This window comes from Sander lucioperca, chromosome 12 (genome assembly GCF_008315115.2).
Source record: "Sander lucioperca isolate FBNREF2018 chromosome 12, SLUC_FBN_1.2, whole genome shotgun sequence".
Lineage (NCBI taxonomy): Eukaryota > Metazoa > Chordata > Actinopteri > Perciformes > Percidae > Sander > Sander lucioperca.
In genome coordinates this window covers 15,861,451-15,884,306 of record NC_050184.1, presented here as the reverse complement: position 1 = coordinate 15,884,306, position 22,856 = coordinate 15,861,451, and the positions used below count along the sequence as shown (strand labels likewise).

At 39.9% G+C, this 22,856-nt stretch overlaps 1 protein-coding gene and 1 long non-coding RNA gene across 2 annotated transcripts in view; both read left to right on the top strand.

Annotated features, from left to right (window-relative positions):
- LOC116040698 (kelch domain-containing protein 8B) overlaps positions 1-22,856 on the top strand; it is a 173,465-nt gene that overhangs the window by 34,326 nt on the left and 116,283 nt on the right. The gene's annotated exons all lie outside the window — the stretch shown is intronic.
- Positions 959-21,861, top strand: LOC116040702. The gene is made up of 3 exons (XR_004102738.2): positions 959-1,092; positions 21,392-21,771; positions 21,810-21,861. It is a non-coding gene; the product is annotated as an uncharacterized LOC116040702 (long non-coding RNA).

The following is a 22,856-nucleotide window of genomic DNA, read 5'->3' as shown; positions in this document are numbered from 1 at the left end:
TGTAGCTGAAGAAAGATTTCAAATATTGCCCTGATAGAAAACTGAGAGCTGACAATGAACAGAGAGAGAACAGAAGTGAGATGCAATTGTTGAAGTTCTTCTTCGCTGCAGTTTCCTGTGTTTACATTTCAGGCTGCATGCTGTTGTATGCCAAAGTGCTGTTGAGACAAAGTGAGGGAATATTTCTGTGATATGCATCTTCATTCCATATACTGTACTTCATACACAAGGTAAAACAAGAAGAAGACAGGTGCTGTTGAGTATAATGCAGATCAGTTTGATTTTTCCAGCATTTATGGGATGTTGTATTCAGTGCATACCAAGCATTACATGCTGGATTAAAGGGGTAATGAGTAAAATCACAGTCAAGGTACGAAACTACTAATCTGTAAAACTGACGTGCAGACGTAAATTTCAAAAAGACAAGTGATTTGCATTCGCTAAACAACGATTGTCTAATCATAGCTTAGTAACTGTAACTAATACTTATCTGCTGTAGGGTAAGCTGCAAACATTGGCATGCCTGGATAACCGGCTTACTGCTGACAGTGATGGAAAAGCCAGGTTCAGGACGGGAACATCCACTGTGTGGGAGCTGTCCTGGATACTACAATGCTATATCACAGGTCAGGCTAACGGTAGTGGCTCTGTCCTGCTCTGTGTTGAATTTGGGGAAGTTAACTCTGGCAACCTGGGACAAACTAGTTTCCAGTGATAGCGTTACATTTGCCAAATACAACTATTAGTCCTCAAAGCCTTTTCTCTTTTAACAATAAAAGAGAAATATGAACAATAAAGCAATAAAGCATTCATTCAACCTTTATTTATCCTCAAGACCCTCATTTTCAATGTCATCGAGTGAAATTACAAAGACAAAAAAAACAGAACAACACAGAAAATACAATCATAAAAAATATAGAAAGACAACAAAACTTTCTGAATTGGAACATGATTTGATAATTAAATTAGGGTAATAAGGATGCAAAAGTAAGTACAACTATGTAAAGCAACTACAAGTAGAAGTTTGCAGATTTAAAACCAGATTTCTAAATTGTCCAAGAGGCACAATTGAGTTGATTTTAACAAAGTGTGGTAATTTGTTCCAGGAGTCGGGTGCACTAAAACTAAAAGTGTTTTTTCCAAGCAGACCGAGCTCGTGGAACATGAAGTAGAAGCCAGTCAGCAGAGCCAGTCTGATATTGTCCCTCTGAGTAACAGAGAAGTTCTGTAAGGTAGTATGGTAGTTAAAATCTAACCTATGTTGCTTGTCCAAACATTTTACTAGCATCTAGCATATAAACAGGGTTATGGTGGAATAAAATGTCTGATTTTACATTTCTTTATTATACTTTACTGTAACAGGCTAAATGCCCACCCTGCAATACAAGAACAATGCTGCTCTTTTATTGTCATGTCTTCTGCATGGATCATCAACTGGTTAGAATTTTCTTTTGTTTCTTGAGTCAAAAAGTTGTCTGATTGTGAGTCATAATCAAAAAAAAGAAGCCATGTTCTTTTCAGCAACACCTTCATAATATGTTATGTTTAGAATATGGGGTCTGAAAAAAATCTCTATTTATATTTACCAAAGTGAGCAATGTTGTTTTGTGGGCGGTGCGCTGTAATGAGCATGACGACACATGCTTTCAGTCTAGAAACCAGTGTAGCAGAAACGTTCTGCTCTAAAGCCTTGCAGACAAAACACTTTCCTAAGTGGATGCTGTCACACTCATTCAAAAGAAAAACTCCCACTAAAGAAAAGCTTAACATAAACAGCTCATGCGCTCATGTTTTTACATTCAGTGAGTGCTGCAGAAGAGATACACGGGATATATATAGATATATATCTATATCTATATATATATAGATATATATATATATCTATATATATATATATATACCGGGGGCAAGTAAAACGCCACGTCGGTCAAGTAAACAACATCCCACTTGCCCGTTCAGGCATCATCGTGTCATATTCATTTGATTTGAATGTGCCTGTTAGCCAATCAAGAATTGAGTTGGCGCCTGATGCTTTTGAGAGTTTTTTTCCACATTTTTACACTTTTGGTGCTTTCAACGTTTGTCTTTTTTTTTAAAAAACATTTTTGTTTACATTTCTGAAACTTTTTGACCGTATTTTACGTATTCAACCGTATTTTTTTTTTTTATGTTTTGAGTTTGACATTTTTGTTCGATATTTTCTGACGTTTTTTTTTTTTTTCAAACTTTTTTTGACGTTTGTCCTCGAAAAAAAAAAAAATTGTATAGGGGTCAGTAAAAATTGACTTTGGGCAAGTAGAATTTTTTTTTTACTTGCCTGACCAGACAAGTGAAAAAAAAAAAGCCTTAGCGTTGAACCCTGAAGAAGAGATTTGGTGTAGTTGATAATCACCAGTGAATCCAGACACTAAAACAGGACCCCATGTTTATCTATGAGGATTATGTCCACTATTGTTTATCTTAAATGTATGTCACCCACTTTATTTATTCAGGGAAGGTTCACTGAGAGGCAGCCTCTCTTTTGCAGGAACGCCCTGATCACATTCACACAGTTACACATTCATACCTGGAAGCTGCCCAGTACAACCACAGTCTGATCTGCTGGCCACTGAGCAGCTCCACTGGAGCGGTTGGGGTTAAGTGCCTTGGGGGGTAATGAGGGGAGGGAGGACAAGCGCTGCTCTTTCACTTTCCCCAACCAGATTTTATCCTGTTAGTCTGGGGAACCGACGACCTTCCGGTCACAAGCTCGCATCTCTAACCTTTAGGCCACCATGGCCACTCAGTTTATTACTACAGGGAATTCTGCAGAAGTGTTACTATAGAAACAGTAGCCTACAATTGTTCATGTTATTCTCTGATGCCTTCTGACATCTGTGTGACAAATGACTAACAATATGACCACTGTGTGTGGTGTGTTTATGTGTGTATACTGCATGTTTGGCACCCTGATTGCTGTCTACTGGTTGATAGTTGTTGGCCACCAATGGCTGTTTGTGTAAATAGAAACTTGCTTTAATTGGATACTGGACTTGACAATACTTTGGATTATACTCTATGTGGATACAAACTACACTGTTCCCTGTAATATCCCTGCCAAAGCTCCAGGATTTGGAGCAAAACTTTTTGAGAAACAATTATTCAGAATCTTGTCCACAGTCACATCTAAGAAGGTTTGCCTGCAAGTGAATAATGTGAAACTCCTGCAGCTGCTCTTGAAGGATACAGAATTTAAATGAGATGAGGTGTGAGGCTGATGGAGGTGCAGGGCAGTGATGAGAGAACAGCATGTGCAAAAACAGTGGCTTCTGAACCCTGTTGCTTCATTTAAATACTAATTATAAACCTAAGGCAATTCAGGTTGTGACATGCAAAGTGTCCACTGAATTTAATCCCAGGATGTCATGGTTCCAGCTGGGATGTAACGACTCAGACAGAAGATGTGATGTGTATTCTTTTCACTAACGAGGAAGCACTTATGTTAGCTGCTCATGTGTATGATTTTACTGCACATTGACGGATGCAATTTCCATCCGTCAATACTTAACATGGACTGGCAACTACACCTACAAAATGTGTAAAATTGGATGGTTGTATTTCTTATGTATTTGATTATAAATAGATTAACATACTAATATATCATGTAAAACATTTATCAAGTGTATGAAAGGAAGACTGTCTGTCCATGAAATGTTATACAAGCATCCATGGTCCCCAGAGGATAAATCCTACTGATCCTCTAACTTTTTTTCCCCATGTTTTCCTTAAAGGTCCAGTGTGTAACGTGTTTAGTTGTTCATTATCAAAATCTGTGTTGCCCGTTCACAAACTTGTCCTTTTTCATGAATATTTATCACCACCATCAATTACAAGTATTCCTGTTGGCTTGAAATTTTACATTAGCATTCGCGTGAACTGGGGTAGACGCTCCATATTCATGCGCCATCTTGAAATACGTTAGCCGGTAAGGGACATACAGGACATACTGCTCCGCTTTTTGCGTTTTCGCTGTCACATGATAAACTCACAGGTGCTGCTAATGCTGCTAATGGGTATCGTAGCTTCCCGCCCCCGGCAAGTTTGAAGAAGGAAACATGGAGGACCACATTTATTCAAAATCCAAATTTCAGCTTCTTCTTCGCCCAGAAAAAGAAAAAGGATATTGAAAAGCGCAAGAGACCGGCTTTTTGAGGCGTGAAGGCTACTGTAGCTGTAATACGTACTTTGAACTGCGTGGCGCGAGAGAGTTGATTGTGATATATGATCTCAATGCTAGATGGGAGAAATTCCTACACATTGGACCTTTAAAAAAAAGACTGAGCTATCCCTCATCATGATCATAAAAGTGTCTCAGACATATTGGATGGATCACCATGAAATTTGGCACAAGTATTCATGGTCCACAGATAAGGAATTGTTGCCACTTTTATGATCCCTTAAAGGGATAGCTCAGATTTTTTTTCAGTGTATTACCTACAGTAGATGGCGGTTGGAACGCCTTCTAGGCAGGAGTACCGGCACGGAAGTTAAGCAATTTTCTGCTGTTGACGGGGGCAGCAGTTAAATGTATTGTAGCCACCTAAAAAAAGGCCCACTGTTTTTGTCAAAGGAGTCTGGTGGCTAAGAATAGAGATGGATATCATGGCCTCAGTTTCCTGTTGGAAAGGGCTGTCTGACGGCAAGATCTGTCCTACACTTTATTTGGTTTGGGGAGTTTACAGTCTAGCAGCCCCGGCCAAACTCGTTACCTAAGATATCTTTAGTGTGTCTCATCATTTTAAAAATGCACAAGTTATGCAGTTTGTGTGCTTTCAGCCAACATCTACACATTTGCCACTGATCCCTTCTAATGTCAGGGGTGAACCAGTGTGTGTGACTTTCAGATGGTGATTGACATGTCTTGGCCTGAGGCCTCTCTTCTCCTCCCCTGACTTTCTCTGCATTTCAAAGTCGATCAAGCGAGCATTGCTGTTCCTTGGCAACAGGTGTGTGACTGCCGTGTTTGTTTTCAGACTTAGCAGAGGGAGCAAGCAGATTAGTTGTAAATGTCTGTTTGTGTGTGCCAGGCAGAGCTACAGACCGAGCATGTGTGTGTGAATTCAATGCATTCCTAAATTAGCAGCCAACACAACATTAGGGCTGAAACGATTCCTCGAATAACTCGAATAATTCAATTAGAAAAAATCTTCAAAGCAAAATTCTTTGCCTCGAAGCTTCGTTAAATCAATGTAATTAAGGTTGTACGGCTCACTGTGTTTCCGCACGGAGGATAATTACTAGCGCACACAGGTTGACGCTTCTGTGGACACAAGACGTTTATATACTGTCTATGCACGAGACTGATGGCCCAGATTACAAATGAACGAAGACGAAAATAGTGAGGGTCTAAGAGAAGAGACAGGCGAGAGAAAACGACAGAAAGTTTGGGATCATTTTAAGCTGCAAACATGCTACTATATCATCTTTGTAGAAAACATCCAGTCTACTCATCCATTCCACGGCGCAAACCCGACACAAGGTAGCTAACTAACGTCTGCTGCTCTCGTCCAACGCGCTGTTTTACACAACTAGCCTACAGCATGCTACTCTGCAAATAGCCATGTTTTACCAACAAGCTAAAACGAGAGCTGTCGGTTTGTAGTCTGTTTATTAGTTTGCTACTAATCTTTAGAAATTTAGCTGCTGCCGGAGACAAACCGGCTCCTCCCCCCAGCATGGCCACTTACTATGCACGTGAATGACGTCATCATGCCGGAGATGTCTGCATTCTTTATTCTTTCTCCTCACTGTGTATTAGCCTTCTTAAAATGTGTCCCCCAGAACAGTGTAGTTGAATAGCCCTGCTGTAAGCTTTGTACAGTCACATTTACCCTCTGGTTAGTGAACAGCTCTTTTGCATATCCAGTGATAAAAGCCAGAGGCAAGAAGGGGAAGGGGGTGAAAAATATTAACATTTGGGCCCCCAAAAATGTACTTGGAATTTGGCAATAAAAAATGTTGCTTTTTCCTTTTTTTTAGTACACAGCAATAATAAATATTTACTATTGCTGTTTACTAAGTATTTCTTATCCGATTACTCGATTAATTGATGAAATAATCGGTAGAATACTAGATTACTAAAATAATCGATAGCTGCAGCCCTACACAACATGCATGTGTGTGTCTGTGTGCATACGTGTGGTGTTTTTATGCCTCTAGTGAGGTAAACCATGTATATGTGTGGATTTCTTTCTCTTATCCTGCCGTTCTCTCTTTCTGTCTCTTCATCCTTCATCATGAATCCCAATTGCTGCTGTATAGAAATCCCCTGTTCCCGCTGCTCAAACATTGGTCCACTTCCTTTGCTTTTCTTTGAGTTTTGGCTTTGCCATGTTATGTTGCTTTCCCCTCTTACCTCTTTTAGTTTTACTCATGGATCAGCTCACACCTCAGCTAACCGTGAACCGCTCATCTTTTTCCTCTGGCTTAGCTCAGTTTGCACACAGATATGGAACATTGTGTATAATAAATGCAACCCCCCACTGCTCCCTCAGAACATCTAGCTTTTAGTCCTCATCATGCCGAGCCACTTTTTAATTGCTGCTGTAGCGTGACTCAAAAGTGTCATGCTGCCACTGCACTGATGAGTATAATTTCCTCTTTCCCTCTCTGGTCTGTGATTAACGGCCACTGCCCTCTCCTTAAGTCAACAGTCACTGTCTGTCTGTCAGCTGGCCTGCACACCGCCTGACTGAAAAATAACTGTTCCGCATGGCTGTCATGCTCCTAAAAGATATAAAGTACGTTTCTACGAGGAAGAAGATAAAGGCTTGCTGTCATGGCTTCAAAGTGGTGGAGGGGTGTGTTCTTTAGGGGGAGGGAAAGACTCCACTCTCTACTCTTGTGAGAGTTACTGCAATGTGTTTTTTTCAAATTATTACAGCCTCTTTCCCACTGGAGAAAAAACCCACTAACACCCACTAACATCTGGCTTTTGTCTACAGTGGGAGAGAACCGGCATTCATTCCCGGGACAAATTACTCTGCAGTAGTCACGGCTATTTATCAGCTCCAGCTCTGATCGGCAGTGATGGAAACACGCAACCCAGGTAGTAATGCTAATTTTTGCCCCCTTTTCACATCGCGATGCTATGACACTTGTTGCCTCCATCTGTAACTTCTGTGAACCTTTGTCAACTCGGCCACAAATTCTGTCCATCTCCGTCCAAGCAGCGCTCAAACATGGTAGTCGGCACCGAGTTTGAAAGAGAGACTGAGTAATAGAATAACATATATAAAAAAACAAGTAACCACCGTCACATTGTCACTAACCTCCACGCTGCTTTCTACTTTACTAACTCTGTTTTCAGGTGCGTTTGTGACGTCTAACATGACACACCAGAAAAAAGACAGAAAGGCATCCTCCTCTACTGGCAATGGGAAATAATAATAATAATAATAATAATAATAATAATAATAATAATAATAAGCATTATTTTTATAGCACCGTTCATACACAGAATGCAGCTCAAAGTGCTTTACATTTGGAACATTTAACACAATAATAGAGAAAAATAAAAATAAGGAAAGGGTTTTACTGCCCTTAAAACTGCATATATGTGCTAATTTTGGTGGAAAAAGGGTTGGTTGAATCTCCACATCTTTTCTACTGCTTGCTTTTCTCGAACAACCTACGATGACCTGTTTTCTGGGCTCCTGGAGCTTCAGAATGCATAATGCAAGAGTTTTTTGCTGGAATGTTCTCTGTGATGTGATAATATGCTGAGTTAATTTGGCCATGTGATGGACTTGTGATTAGAAGGAACTAACGTAGAAATATGTAAGGCAATGGAGCTCTGCCTAACCTTATTGTGATGACTCTAGGGTGTGTTTGTATGTTTGGTTTCATGTTACATTGTAAATAGTAGACATCAAAGCAGTAAATATCTTCAGGTGTAGTAGTACCCATTGAAATTACAGAACTCCTTGGAGGAGGAGGGATAAAAGACATCTTTCCAGGGTTTTTAAGAGCTTTCTTTTATCAACACTGCCACTTCAGATTCCATCTCTACTCTGTAAAAGGTAAAGAAGTGCTGGAGGACACAGCAGGACAGACTCCTCAGCATTCTGAGTATCTCTGTCAGCAGTTTCTATGAATCACTCAGCTGCTCTTGCAAAGGAAATACCGGTAACTATTGCACAGGGATATCTAACAAGTTTTCAGTGTGACTCCTCAAAGGTGTTTGGTAGCAATGGGTTACAGTGCTGGAGTTTGCTCCCAGGCCTGCTCCACTGATCACCGCCTGTGACTTTGTGCATTTTAAATGGATATGTAGTGCAGTGGTATGAAAAGAAACACCTCTCATGCCTGTGTATATCCTGTGTTAACGGAGCCACAACTGTGTATTACAACACAAAATTCTTTCTATGGTTTCTTTCAACCAATTTATTACTTGGCTTTTCTTTGACAGTGAAGCTATGTTTTCTTTGTCAGTAAATTGCACTTTCATGTCATTATTCTCATATAGGCAGAAGACTGGAACATGATTCAAACGTACATTTTCCCCACACATTCGTCTCTTTTTTTCTGTTTGGTCAGACAGAGACCTTCATGTAGACAAGTTAACAGAACTGCTTAACTGCTTTAAATGGTTAGTAAATGTTTGGCACACAATGTGCTAAAGTAAGAGCGTGAAAATTGTACCATTTACTGACCTGAGAGTTGATTTGGAATTGAATTGTGACACCTAGAACCGAAATCTCATGAAATGGTTAGATTGCTAAAGGTTGCCTGATCAGCTGTTTTCTGTAACTAGCTCCAGTGAACAGACAGTGAGCTTGATTGATTGATTGGTAACACATCCAATAATTGTATAAGGAAATTGCTTGAAATTTGCAGCCCTAATATGGTGTGACCAATGAAGCCAATAGACATCCAACATGCAGAGGTAGCAGGCGACCACACATAAGTGAAACATGAATTGAGTGAGTGTGACATCAACATTAATCCCTTTCAAAATGAGTACACAAACCTCTGCTAGCCATGAAGATGAGGAAACAGATTTGTTCCGCTCAAGTTTAGTGATACTGTGTTCGTTTTAGGCCTACATGTCGTGCAAAATATATCTTTGCTTTTGTGTGAAACAAGATAAGCCAAAAATTCCTGTTAGATCCAGAATTATAGAGCAGAATCGTGTAAATCAGAATGAAGCTGGGGCTTATTTTAATCATGATCACACCTGGAAAACTGTTGTAGAGCCCTTCTGACATACATGGTCATCTGCATTTCTCACATCACTGTAATGGGTTTAAATTAGCACAATATGCATTTTCACAATATGCAAGACACACACACACACACACACACACACACACACACACACACACACACACACACACACACACACACACACACACACACACACACACACACAGGTGCACTGGGGCCATTTAAGAGATCTCTTTGGTTTTAGCTTCAAATGAGCTGGCTTAGGCTCACCACAGAGACTAATTATTTGTGTGTGTATTTTCTGTGTGTGTGCGTGCATTTGTACTTTGTGTGTTCTGTGTGTATGCGTGTGTGTACATTTTCTCTGCTTTGGTTACATATTTTGTTTCATTAAAAATAATGCCTGTGTTTCACTCACAAACACGCCACCATTCAGACTATCTTGAGACGGTCATTGAATGCTAGTCTGATCAGCTTGTTCACATCGTGTATCTCAGCATTAAAAACTCAAAATGTTATTTTTATGTTAAGCCATTGTTATTTTTATGTTAAGAAGATTATTTGTTAAAGTTGCATAAAAGTTTGCACAAACACTTTTATGCAACTTTAAAAAATAATCTTCTTTTCAAAAGGATTTTTTTCTTCCTGAGTCTTATATTCATGAGAGCAGAGAGATAATGACATTTGTCTGTGGAGACTTTGCACTCACACATATTCTGTTTTTGCTCGACAAGGCTTTTGCTTTCAGTGTTATGAACTTTAAAAAAAAAAATCAGGCTTGTGCTCAGAACAAAGTTTCAAACCTTTTGCTTTTCATGCACCTTAGTAAAGCCCTAAACCCACAGCGCTGAGCACAGTGGTTTCTATTCTAGGGATGAGTCTCTGATGACAGATGCCTCTGATAGTGTGGCCCGGTTGAGCTGAAGTTGAAATGTTCTGCTGGAGGGCACAAGATTAAATGTCTGCATATTCTTGTTTCATCCAGTACTGTATCACAGTCTTATTATGAGAGCCAAGGAGCTTAAAGAAACAAAAATTCTGATAATAGTTTGCTTCTCTCTGGTCTGTCCTGTCAGGGCAGCTAAGCAACAAACGTCATCGAGAAAATCTACCGTGGAACTAGAGCGAGACTACTGTGTGAAAACAACACTCCACTTAGAAATTGAAAGTTAAATTCATGATACTTCTGCCTTACTTGGCCTTGTTTGACCACAAGCTTATGATGGCTAATGTTATGTTAGCAAACTTTACGTAGATATGACTGATTCAGTTCACTGATCTAATGACGCTTCTCATGCTGCTCTAACTGTACATTTTATTTTCTCGTAACCGTCACTTGTGGGTTCAGTGGCAAAAAACATACATAGTGTTGTTTGTGTTATGTATATACTGTATATACTGTATATATATATTTTTAGCATAAACGCTAACCACATTATTTCTCTGTCCAAGAATAAGATTAGACGATTGATATAAATCTCATATCTACATTAAAGCAAGACCATAACTTTTGCTGAACAACTGCCTCTGTGGCCACCGATGACAATTACAAGATGCTTAATGCCAATATATAGTCATATTATATATGATAATTGTGTAGGAATGATATTCAAGAAAGCATTCCTACGTGACAGGCAGTAAAACTTTTTAACACTTTATCACAGAATGTTGGATAAGACTCATACACATCACAATACTGCCTTAAGTGCAACTTGCACAAACATAGGTTTACTTACATCTTTATAAATATTATTTAGTTAGTTGTACATTTCTTTCTCCCAATTTGTATCTAAGTGTGTACATTCTTTCCTTTGTATTTTTTATCTTTATTTTTTAGAATATTTGTTCTTGTATTCTGTCCTATTTATTATTTCTTGTATATTCTGTATGTGTGCTGTGTGTCTGATATTTTGCTGCTGTAGCACTGAAGCGTGATTTATGGTTCTGCGGAGGCTCCACGCAGAACTTTTGCCGTAGCCTACGTAAGTGGCCTGGAGTTTATACTTGTGCATTGGTGTGTGCGTCGAGCTGGCATGTGTGTGTGTGTGTGTGTGTGTGTGTGTGTGGGGAGTGTGTGGTAGAGCAAGTGAGAGAGTGACGGTGATTAGCTTCGGAGCGAGTAGCGACTCTAGAGTCATAGTGAGAGAAACAAAGTGACTCCCCTGTGTTTTCTGACCACGGTGGGAAATCTGTAGCAGGAAAAGTTAACCATCTCCTTGATTTCATGTTGTTTATGGAGAAGGAGAACCAGGAAATGAGTAGGGGGAAATGCAACGTTATCAAGACACAACAAGCGTTGCCGCGACATGTTGTTACAGTTTCCGAGAGGTGCACATCAGGCTACGGCGTAGGGTCCGGCATAGGGTCCGTGTCTCCATGTGCCTACGTACGTAGCCACAGCATAGATTTTACGCAGAAGTATAAATCCCGCTTGACATTTCCCAATTTGGGATCAATAATGTCTAACTAATCTAATCTAATCTAATATAGATAGTGAATATGTAGTTTAAGAAAAGCACAACTAAGGGAGAGTTGTAAAGTCAGTGGACTGACTTAGTAAAACTAGTCACACAGCAGTATCTGTCTAAAGTTGGCCAATGTCGGAAACCATCAGATCCCGGTCCAGACGTCATTTTGGCTAATCTCTATAAACAGATATCTGCAGGTCAAAGCAGATTAAAATAAAAAGTCATTGTCAGACGGTAGCCGATTGGTTCACAGATTGTATTTCGGCAAATGTGTGTTGTCTCTTTTGCTCTTTACAGACTTTTATACCTGCATGCAACCAAAACCCGCTCCAATGTGATTGGTCAATACTACTCGGATTACAAACGGAAACCAGTACCAAAATCTTGTCCTGTTACCTACAGATTCTGCATTCATATGCAAATATCATTTATTCATTAAATGTTGGCTAACATAAGCTAACACTAGCCACTATAAGCTACTGACAGCCAGATCAAGTAGACTGTAGCAGCAGTGTGTTGAATTGAGCAAAGCTCTGACACAACTTTTCATTTGTTAGAGGTAGAATTTATTATTTCTTCCTGAAAAGTTGCTTTAAGTACACAGCTGGAGTCAACTAGCGTCTGTCCAGTTTTCGTGCTAAGCTATACTAAACACATCCCAAATCTAGCTTTCTCTTTGTAAAGAAGAAAATAGATGTATCTCTTCTAAACGCTAAAACAGTTTTTGTTAATTACATTACCCTAACCCATATATTGCATGTAGTCTGTTTTTTGTTTGTGCATTTTTTTTCTCCATTGACAGCTATCCAAATGTAGATGTTATACGATATTTACAGCAGTTCGAATATTTTGGATATTCAGGAAATGTATAGCAATAATAATAATAGTAGGGCATTTGTAAGCTATTTGAAACATCTACAGTAAATAGAAAGTTTGGGGTCAGCCACTCAGAAAATGTGTGTCTTGTGGTGAGAGTTCTTTCAGAGAAATCCACTGCAGAAGAATCAGATGGAGATACGCCTCCATTGACCGTCGCCTCCATAGACCAGAGTGCAATTCAGTTCTGAGCACGACTCTAGCCTTCTCTTAACTGGAAAAACACCCTTAAAAAGTACCGCTATTGCTCTCTCCACCCCCACATACTGACTGCAAAACATTCAACAAGATCCTTCTGTCAAAAGACACTCTGGAAATGTAAGAATCTCAAAGCAGAGGTAGATGAGAGTGGCAGACCAAAAGTGCATACGACTAAAAAAAAAAGCTTCAGACAGCCCGTCGAGAGAAAACAACTCCTGGAAGTGCAGTGAACATAACATGTTGATGATGCATAACAACTTCAGATTATCTTTGAGTGCTGATGTCCTTTTTAAGATGAAATAAGTTGAGTGCCTGGCTTCACAGTGCAAATACTAATCATATTCTCTGTTCCACCAGCCATACGTCTAGACTTGACGGAGCTTTGGCTAAAGACTGCGGTGCTGACTCCGTAATGTTAAAGCCAGGATTACTTATGTCGGAAGCCTGGTGTCTGAAGATACTCTCTCCCTTTACCGTCGACTCTAGGTGCAGCGCCACATCCTCTCAGCGAAAGCGCTTTACCAGGGGAAGCCTGGAGCCCTGCTGAGGCTTTCATTAGAAGCTCAGAGAAGGGATGATTACAGAGGAACACCTACACGAACACGAGCTGGCTGCCTGACAGTGTGAAATCTGACGGCATAAAACAACAACACACACTTGTGTTTTTCTGATCTGGATGGGGAGCTTTCTGGGCTCAAGAGGAAAGCAGGCATGCACGAAAACACAATTTGGAGAAGAGTGAATGACAGAAATGAGATGCAAAGCAAAAACATGAGAAACATGTAGGCTATAGGAAGCAAAAGTGTAAATATTTAGACCCTAACAGCTTTTTTGATTCAGTTTAATGAATGCTAATTTGATGCATGCAGGTACATTCCTAATACACTGTTAGAAGTCCATAGAAATAGAGGCTAATTTACTGTGTTAATATGAAGGAATTTTCTGTAATGATTTTTCACAGGTGTTTTTCCGTATTTAGATTTTTTTAGATTAACAGAAATGTCCATTAAAGGTACAGAGGATATACTGTAAATCTACAGAATTTTCTGTTTTTAGATGAACAGAAATGTCCATAAACTTAATGGAAAAGGTATCTGAAAAATTTCTGCCAGGACATTATCCATTTTTCTACGGATTTATTTTTTACAGTGTAGGGCTGCACAATATATTGTTTTTTTATCGTCATCGCGATATCAACTTGCGCAATAAACACATCGCGAAAAGGCTGCGTCATATTGCGAAAGACACTCAGAGATTTTTTGTGTTAGTTGAAAGAACATCAGTATAAAACTGCACTTTTTCCTTATATCGTGCAGCACTAATAACTTATGAGATTGTTATGATGGAAATGATTTCTTTCCATTTCCGTGGGTGCTGCAGTCTCCAGCAACACTTGTCTTGCTTGCTGTCTTTACAAAGACGGCCGGCAGCAAGCCCTGGCAGGAAACGTTAGAAAGAACAAGAATAAGATTATTAGAAATACAGACATTCAGACATCTGTTAACTGGAGGGGAGTCGCAATTTTGAGCACACGCTGTGCTTTATACTGTCTCTTTTTATGATGGCACGGCTTTAGGATTGGCAAATAAAGCACTTCTATCAGTTTCTACATTCAGATTGAGGTTTGCAGCCCTTACATTTTTAGTTTTTTATAAACCTGCCTCGCTTTTTGCTCTTTTATTTTACAGAACAACAAGTCTCATCGTCAAGTGAGCTCTGCAATTGAAGTCTTTTTAAGATTAAAGATCTGTTTACGTAGTTAGATTTTTAGGGTGATTTATTTATTCCCCAAAACCTGGGGCCTACATTACCCACAATGCAACTTGCCCGCCAACAGGTGTGTTATGCTACTAGCGGCTAATGTAGCCTCAAACCTCTAGCAGAGATGACGAGCAGGCTACAGAGGTCTGGCAAGTTCACTCCTTTCTAACTCCACACCCCACATATTTCTATTTATTTATTTTGGAACTATGGACAATATCTGGAGAATCAGGTGCAGATATTATCCAGAGTTTTCATTTCTCACATGTTGCAAACAAAAGCAGATTTTCCATGTCAGATGAATTCTCACTTACTGGAATTACTGTGTTTGGTTTAGGCAAGCGGTGACGCTGGGTAGAGCGTGCAAGAAATTTTGCGGAGAACAGGGTGTCAAGTAGCGGTTCATAGTTTGGTCAGCAACAGTTGAGTGTCTTTCCTTTCCTTATATATGTGTGACGAATTTGGCATTGGCTGTTGCTGACTGAAATCCCCAAATCTTGTTGTCTCTCCAGTTAGACATTATTGTTGGTGTCTTAGGGCCCTATTTTAACAATCTAAGTGCACGGCGTGAAGCGCATGGCGCTGGTGCGTTTTGGGGCGTGTCCAAATCCACTTTTGCTAGTTTGACGGCAGAAAAAGGGTCCGTGCACCGGGCGCATGGTTTAAAAGGGATGTACTTAGTGTCTTCATTAATTCATAGGTGTGTTTTGGGCGCAACATGCAATAAACCAATCAGAGTGTCTCTGATCTCCCATTCCCTTTAAAAGTCAGGCGCGTTTGGACCTTGGCGCATTGCTATTATGATGGCGGATTTGTATTTGTAATCTTTTGCATGTTTGTGTGCTGCTGCGCTTCCCTGTGTGTGTAACAAGCATAGTGTGCACGTGCTGTGCACGAGCCTAGGCACATTTTACTAATTCGCTGTTAAAATAACAATGAAATGCTGCGCTATTGACTTTAGGCCAGGTTTTTGTTGGTCAATGGCACGATCACTTCCCGCTGCCTCAAGATAGCAATACGCCAATAATGCACCTGAACACACCTCCCTGTAAGACCATCCGCCCATCGGCGCAAAGATGGGCGCAGATGCATTTGCTATTTAAATGACGTGGGCGCTGGATGGGAAATTGACAACTGTGTCTGTCTTAAACTAGCAAAGAAACTTGCGTCGGGCTTTGCGCTGCGCTATGCCGGGCCGGGTGCAAGATAGGGCCCTTAGTGTAAATGACCCTTGTGTTCTTCCCTGTGAGCTGCATGATAGAAAAACGTCATCAACACACACACTCCCTCTCTGGGAATTCTCTGGACAATGACAGTCTCTATTCACACATGGGCTCAATCTGATATTATACAGACTTTGTGAGCTGGGAGGGTAAGGTCCGTTGGATGTCCATTTCAACTGATTTGGTCATTTGCCTTCTCACATACAGCTCCTCTGGGTAATGTCTAGATAATTTTAAGTTTTAGTGCATGTGTCAAAGGGTCTCTAGAGAGACAGAGAGGCCTGAGGGAGCAGCTTCTGTGTTTCTAAAGACAGTCGGCCCTGACAGGCCAATTTCGCCACAAGCTGCTAGAAATACTCTGTCCCATTACATTTACCCCCTCTCACTCTTTCCCTCTCTGTCTGACCTTCTCACAGTACCACATTTTGGCAGATATTCCCTTTGACACATTGGACACAAGAGAAACAGCATCAACAGTATGGGTCTTATGACTTTTGCTTCAGGTTTGCATTTTTTTGTTTACAACAGGAAAAATTTAAATATTCATTGATATTTATATTCCACATTGTTTCTTGCAGTTTAGAATTGCATCCATGTGCCGTATATATGTGTGTTTTTTGTTTGTTTTTGTTTTTACAGCTGCACACCTTCCTGTTTGGTACGTACCACCAGGTGGTCTCTTTGGAACTTTGTTAGTTGGCTACTGAAGGTAAAAAACTTGAACCAGCAAAAGACTGAATGCACTGAAGCCAGTCGGAATCAGTGCCAACGGTGATGCCTTCACTTACTCCGATTCTCCACCGGGCGCGTCTGCGCCGCGATTTAGTTCCGTCCTCCGCCTCGCGCCATACCACACCGGGAGCGTTTCAGAGGCGGAGCGTCTTGCCTGCCCGACTCGCAGATTTTATTGTCTAAGTACTTTACAGAACAATCACATGTTTATTAGCTAGTATCTACCTTCCACTCCAGGCACTCCTGTAGTTAAACTCCATGCCTTCGCTTTTCTGGCCTTTGTGGTGTCGTATTATGATTTTCCACCTCCAAGATGAATCTCTCATCGTCCGTGGTGTTGTAGAGGAGACATATACGATATTGGGGGGGTCTTTTGGTTAATTGACTGGATAGTCTCGCTGTTGCACTTCCTGCCCGGCTGTCCGAACGCCCTGCAGCTCGCGTGGAAATAGACCTGTGGCTGGTGGAATATCAAGCATTGACTTTAATGGCAGTGATTGCTTGTGGGGGCCTCGGTGCAGCACATACAAATAGGGGTTATTGTTGTACGTACAGAAGGACATTTGAATGGCGATGTGTTCACTTACTTGTGTACGTACTGAAGTCCCTTTGAACGGTAATGAGTCCACTTACTGCAATTTTGTTAGTAGGTTTGTATAAATAAGCAAGGGAGAGTGTTGTGGATTTTCTTAGGCCGATTTGTTGAATCAAAGAATCTTCAAAGAGACTGGATGGATGGTGTAATAATAAGATCTTTATTCAATCAAGAAGGGTAAAGAAGATGGCTAAAGAAACACAGGGAGAGAGATGTGTAGATAAGTGGAAGAACACAAGAATAAAGACACTGACATTCCACGCATATTAAGAGACCTGCAGGGCAGACTGAAGTAAACAACACCAAAACCTTAGACCTGAGAACAGCCTACATTAACATCCAGTGAGTCAGTGACCCACACACTCAATACTTGACCCCACAGTTGTTCGCATGTAAATAGGGATTGATTTGCTCCCTTGTTTATGCACCATTAGAATTTGTGATGAGGGGAAGCAAGGCCATGGGTTAAATACATGCGGGGCAGATGCTGTCACATGAAAGTTTTGATGTTTTATTTAGGCTTCTTCCTCAGGAGTACTTTTACAGGAAGCACATTGGCTGTTGCAGGAACCAAAGTTGAGAATGTTTAAATCATTTTCTTTTATCGCTGGTCGGTTTTAGGGAATGTCACGCTGCCAGGGTTTCAAATTTTAATTGTTAACTGTTAACTACTGGCTGCCAGACTTCATTTACCCCTACATTCTTTTGTTGTGTTTTGGAAGTTGTTTTTGGTATTTGGATTAGATTGTGTTTTCGCTTCTAATAAGCCTCACCTCACAACTAACAGGAGTGAATTCTCCAGTTTAAACTGTGTGTGTGTATTTGTGTGTGTGCGCTCTCCCTTTATGTACGTGCATGGATTTGCACGTGCTGCATTTGTGTGTGTGTGTGTGTGTGTGTGTGTGTGTCTATGACTGAACCCTGTAAAGCACAGGCTGTGTCCAATTCTGCTCACCCAGGTTTGATTGTCCCACAGACCTCTGTCCTTCTTTCAACTCGTCAACTCTAATCATTTTTCTGCTGCATTTAAGTCTCCTCTACTTAGATATTTTCCCTTTCCCCTTCTCTCTCTCTCACCCATTTATCTCACTAATTACACATTCTCACTTTTATTATTGTTCATGCTATTTCTTCTCCTGCGCCTGCCTCTGGCCATTGCTCTCTCTCCACTTGCACTCCATGCATAATAATAGTCAGCTAGATAATAGAGTATCAGTGTTGTCTCAGTGACGATGTCTGAATATGGATGAGAGTCTCATTATTGCCCAGGGCAGGTTAGGGGACAGATAACGATGATTACATTAAAAATGATGAGCACTCGTCTGAGAATAAACCCTAATTTAATCTGTCTAACCTGATTCAAGGTCTGTACATTAACTGAGTTCAGGACAACAACAAGAGGACAATAGTTTCTTTGACCTCAGTGTTAAATTTCCGATTCCACAGAAGCTGCTCTGGGAACAGAATAAGCAAAAGCTGCTTGTATTCAGGACATGCAGTGTGATTAAAAAAAAAAAGGAAAAAATGGGACGTAGTTGTAGAGAATTATTGTTAGTCCCTGTGGAAGTTGTTTACTTTCTCCAAACTGGGGCTTATCCCTTAAATGGAAAACCTAGAGCAAACAAAAATTGACCCTGTTAAGATAAGATGAAACTTTATTGATTAATTCAGGGAAGTTGAAACATTGTATGAGCGCTAGCGGGGAAATGAGATAAACTCTAAAAAATGATGACACAAAATGAAAACACAAGCAGTAGCAGCAGCAGGGCTGTATAAACATGCATATAACAATCATAGTATGACTCAGTAGGAATGTAGACATCCAAACAAAGTGTGTGGACACCCAAGCATCACACTCATATGAGCTATATCTATAACAACATCATCTCTTCTGGGGAGCTTTTTTTTTTTTTTTGGAACCAGTCTGCAAGGATTTGCTCCAATTATTAAGCTTTCATTAATTAATGAAGTTGGCCACTGATGTTAGAGGATAAGGCCTGGCCCACAATAACAAAACTAACAAGGTATGAAAAAAGGAGAGGGTTTTGTATTGATCATGCACAACAGAACAAAGCATGCAAGAATTAAATCCCCCTTTCAATACCATGGTTACAGAGCCACTTGGCCAGCCATGCCAAAACACTTATTTATGAACACAATATAAATATAATAAATAATTAAAAATAATCTCAAAATAAAATAGCACAACATGGTGTCAACATGAAACAGCGCTTTTTAAGCCGGAGAGCAGAGTTCACTCCACGACGAAAACAAAATACTTTCACCCAGAAAACGCTCATTTGTTCCTTTAACCACAATATTTTTCCTAAACCTAACTAGTCATTTTGGTGCCTAAACTTAACTGTCATCGCTGCATGATGCTCACTTTGCATCCCTCCTGGAAAATCACACCCTGGGTATACTGTTCACTGCTTCCCTCATCTTTTAGGATCCGCATGGATGCCCTTCCTGACGCAACTTTCGGTCGATTCAATTCATCGTCTAATTGTCTCGGCTCTACACTCAAATTTACTGCCCTGTGCACGCATAATATCATCTAAAATAATCTTGGTATTAAACTAAACTCAATTAATTAAATTACAGTACTAAATTTGATACATAGTGAAACTGAGGATTTGGGGCCCCTGGGGGGGTGGCCTCGGAGGACCTTCATCTTCTACCTCACTCTCCAGACAGTTTTTTTAGGATTATGTTTTGGGCATATTAGGCCTTTATGCTTATAAGAACAGCTGAAGACATAAAAAGGGGAGAGAGGGAGGGAATGACATGCAGCAAAGGGTCAGAGTCGAACTTGCGGTCGCTGTGTCAAGGAGTAAGCCTCTATATATGGGCGTGCGCTCTACCAGGTGAGCTACCCAGGCGCCATGACAGTTCTAAATTTGCCTTTTTCTGATTCCTCATAATTCCTTAATCACACCTCCCTCACCTCCCCTCACCTCCACTACCTGCCTGCCGCGTGCCCTTTTTGTTCTACTTTGTCCTCATTCTGTCTCTCTTTAGCACTCTGACCTTTGCCATTTCCACACCATTTGAGTTAATCACAGACATTTGCTCTACTTCAGTATTCTCAATATATCATGAACTTGTTAGAAATGGGATTCCATGAGTGCCTTCTCTAAGTAATAAGTCATTCAGATCTCTGTGGACAGCATGAGTCAGATGCATTTGCACTTGGCTTTTTTATGCTTTTACATAAAAAGCATCTACACACACACACACACACACACACACACACACACACACACACACACACACACACACAAAATCATGCATATTGCATATTCTGTAAAGTACATTCACAACCACGCATGCAAATAAGGTAGGGTTGTCCTCACTTTGCTGTGCTATGATGGTCAATATTAAGAGTATTTTAAATGTTAACCTTTATTTGAGTTTGGGGATTTTTGGTTTGTAATAACATGTGTTTAAATGAAAATGAGACCATTATAAGCGAGTGTGCCCTCAGCCAGTATGTTTTCCCCTAAAGCAGCTCCAGGCAATGCCACACACTGGTGGCCCTAAACTGCAATGAGATGTAACTATTTGAATTTTTCAGATACACCTGAATCCCCCAGCATGACACCAGTAAACAACATGTTTGACAATATTTGTGGCTGCTTTATGTCAAAGAAATAAAAAAGGAAGGAAGAGGCAACATATTTCGAAATGTCTTCCTTTGAGATGTTTTGACTCTGTTATTTCCTCTGCTTTCTCTTTTATATTTCTGCTTCTATTTGTATTTAGAGTTGACATTTTGAGTGCATTTGTGTGTTTTTGTTTTTGTTTTATTTGAAGAGGATGTGATGATCATGATCAGGTAATGGATGAAGTGGGTCTACTTTACATAGATTAGACTAGTGGGACTTTGTCCTAATGTGCTTTCAGTGGCACAGCTGTTTACCAACACAGAACAAGGGAGCTGAAATAAGAAAATAAATATACTAAATCAGTGTACGTATTCTAGGTGTTTGTTTACTAAATAAATTACATTTTTTATTTATTTTTTTCTGTGATACTGCCCCATATATTCATTCAACCTTTATTTATCCTCGAGATATCATTGAGGGGTGACCCTCATTTTTCAATGTCATCGAGTCAGATTACAAAGACAAATACAGAACAACAACGCAGAGAGTGCAATCATAAGAAATATAGAAAGACAATTTATAATAAATTTATGATAAATACATTAGGAAAATAAGGATGCAAAAGAAATACAATTATGTAAAGCAGTTACAAGTAGAAGTTTGCAGGTTTAAATCCCGATTTCTAAAATGTCCGAACGGCACAATTGAGTTGACTTTAAGTGTTGTAATTTGTTCCAGGAGTCGGGTGCACTAAAACTAAAAGCAGTTTTTCCAAGCAGACCGAGCTCGTGGAACATGAAGTGAAAGCCAGTCAGCAGAGCGAGTCTGATAATGTCCCTCTGAGTAACAGAGAAGTTCTGTAAGGTAAGATGTTAGTTTTCCAATAAGAGCCTCATAGATAAAGAGATACCAGTGAGTATCTCGTCTTTCTTGGAGAGAAGACCACCCAATACTTTCATATAAAATACAATGATGTGAACCATAGCCATGACCGGTTATGAATCTCAAGGCAGAGTGATAGACTGAGTCCAGAGATTTAAGAGTTGAAGATGATGCATGTCTATAAATCACATCACCATAGTCCAAGACAGACATGAAAAGTGCCTCAACAACCATTTTCCTACAAAACATGGGAAAGATGCTTTTGTTTCTGTAGAAATAGCCACTTTTTTTACCTGAGTCTGCACCCATTGACACATTGGTGTTGTCAATGGGTGGTGAATTGAATTTTTGGTACAGACTGACAATGCTGGTACTGTAACAGTATGTTTTTTTTTTTTACTTTCTTTGAATGCTTTTATACCCAAAGTTTCTAATATGAACGTTGTCTTACACACGGTGAAGCAAGCATGAAATTTGTTTGTTTCAACAGGCTTCAACCAAGCACTGAATGTGGTGCTCTTAAACCAGAACGCCTTGAATTTGCACTTACCCATGAAAGTATTTTAATTTAGTACTTCTAAAAGTAGCAATTGTTTTTATCAGAGGAGATGTAGGGTCTTTTCAGATTGTTTTGTTGCTGCGATCAATACACATTTCCTCTTAAACACATTTGAAAGCGAGACTGAAGTTAATGCAACTTTATGAATGTAACGTGAACTTCATAATCCAATCAATTCTAATGATCTGTCAAAATCGTACTTAGGACATTTAAGGGCATTTTAAGCCCTAAAAATCTGATTATTGGATTTTTGAATTTTTTTTTTAAGGACCTGCAAAAGCCCTGTTATTTGATTGGTTAAATATCTGTGGGCGGACACAAAAAAAAAATCATAATATCACTTCAATTCTAACAACCCTATGTAGGCTTATTGAAAAATAGGTAAAAAGTCTTGTATCAACATTTGCATGATATACAGTTCACAAATAATATTCAGCTGCTGCCATGGGAAACGGCCACTCACAGGCCTGAATCTTAGATGATCCATCCAACAATGTGTCCAAAAAATGTTTTACAGTTCGCTTTCGGAAATAAATGGAAACATCTGCACAATAGCTGTGGTATGCTTTCAGTTTGTATTTCCTTACACAGAGAGTATCCTTACAGAGTGAGGAGAATTCAAATTTCATTTGGAAAACATTTTTTTAACATGCTCACTTACAACCAGGGTTTACTCTGCCCCCCTGACACCACCATTCCATTTTCCAGGCTATCTGTTTTCTCTCTGCTCCACTGGAGGCAGCT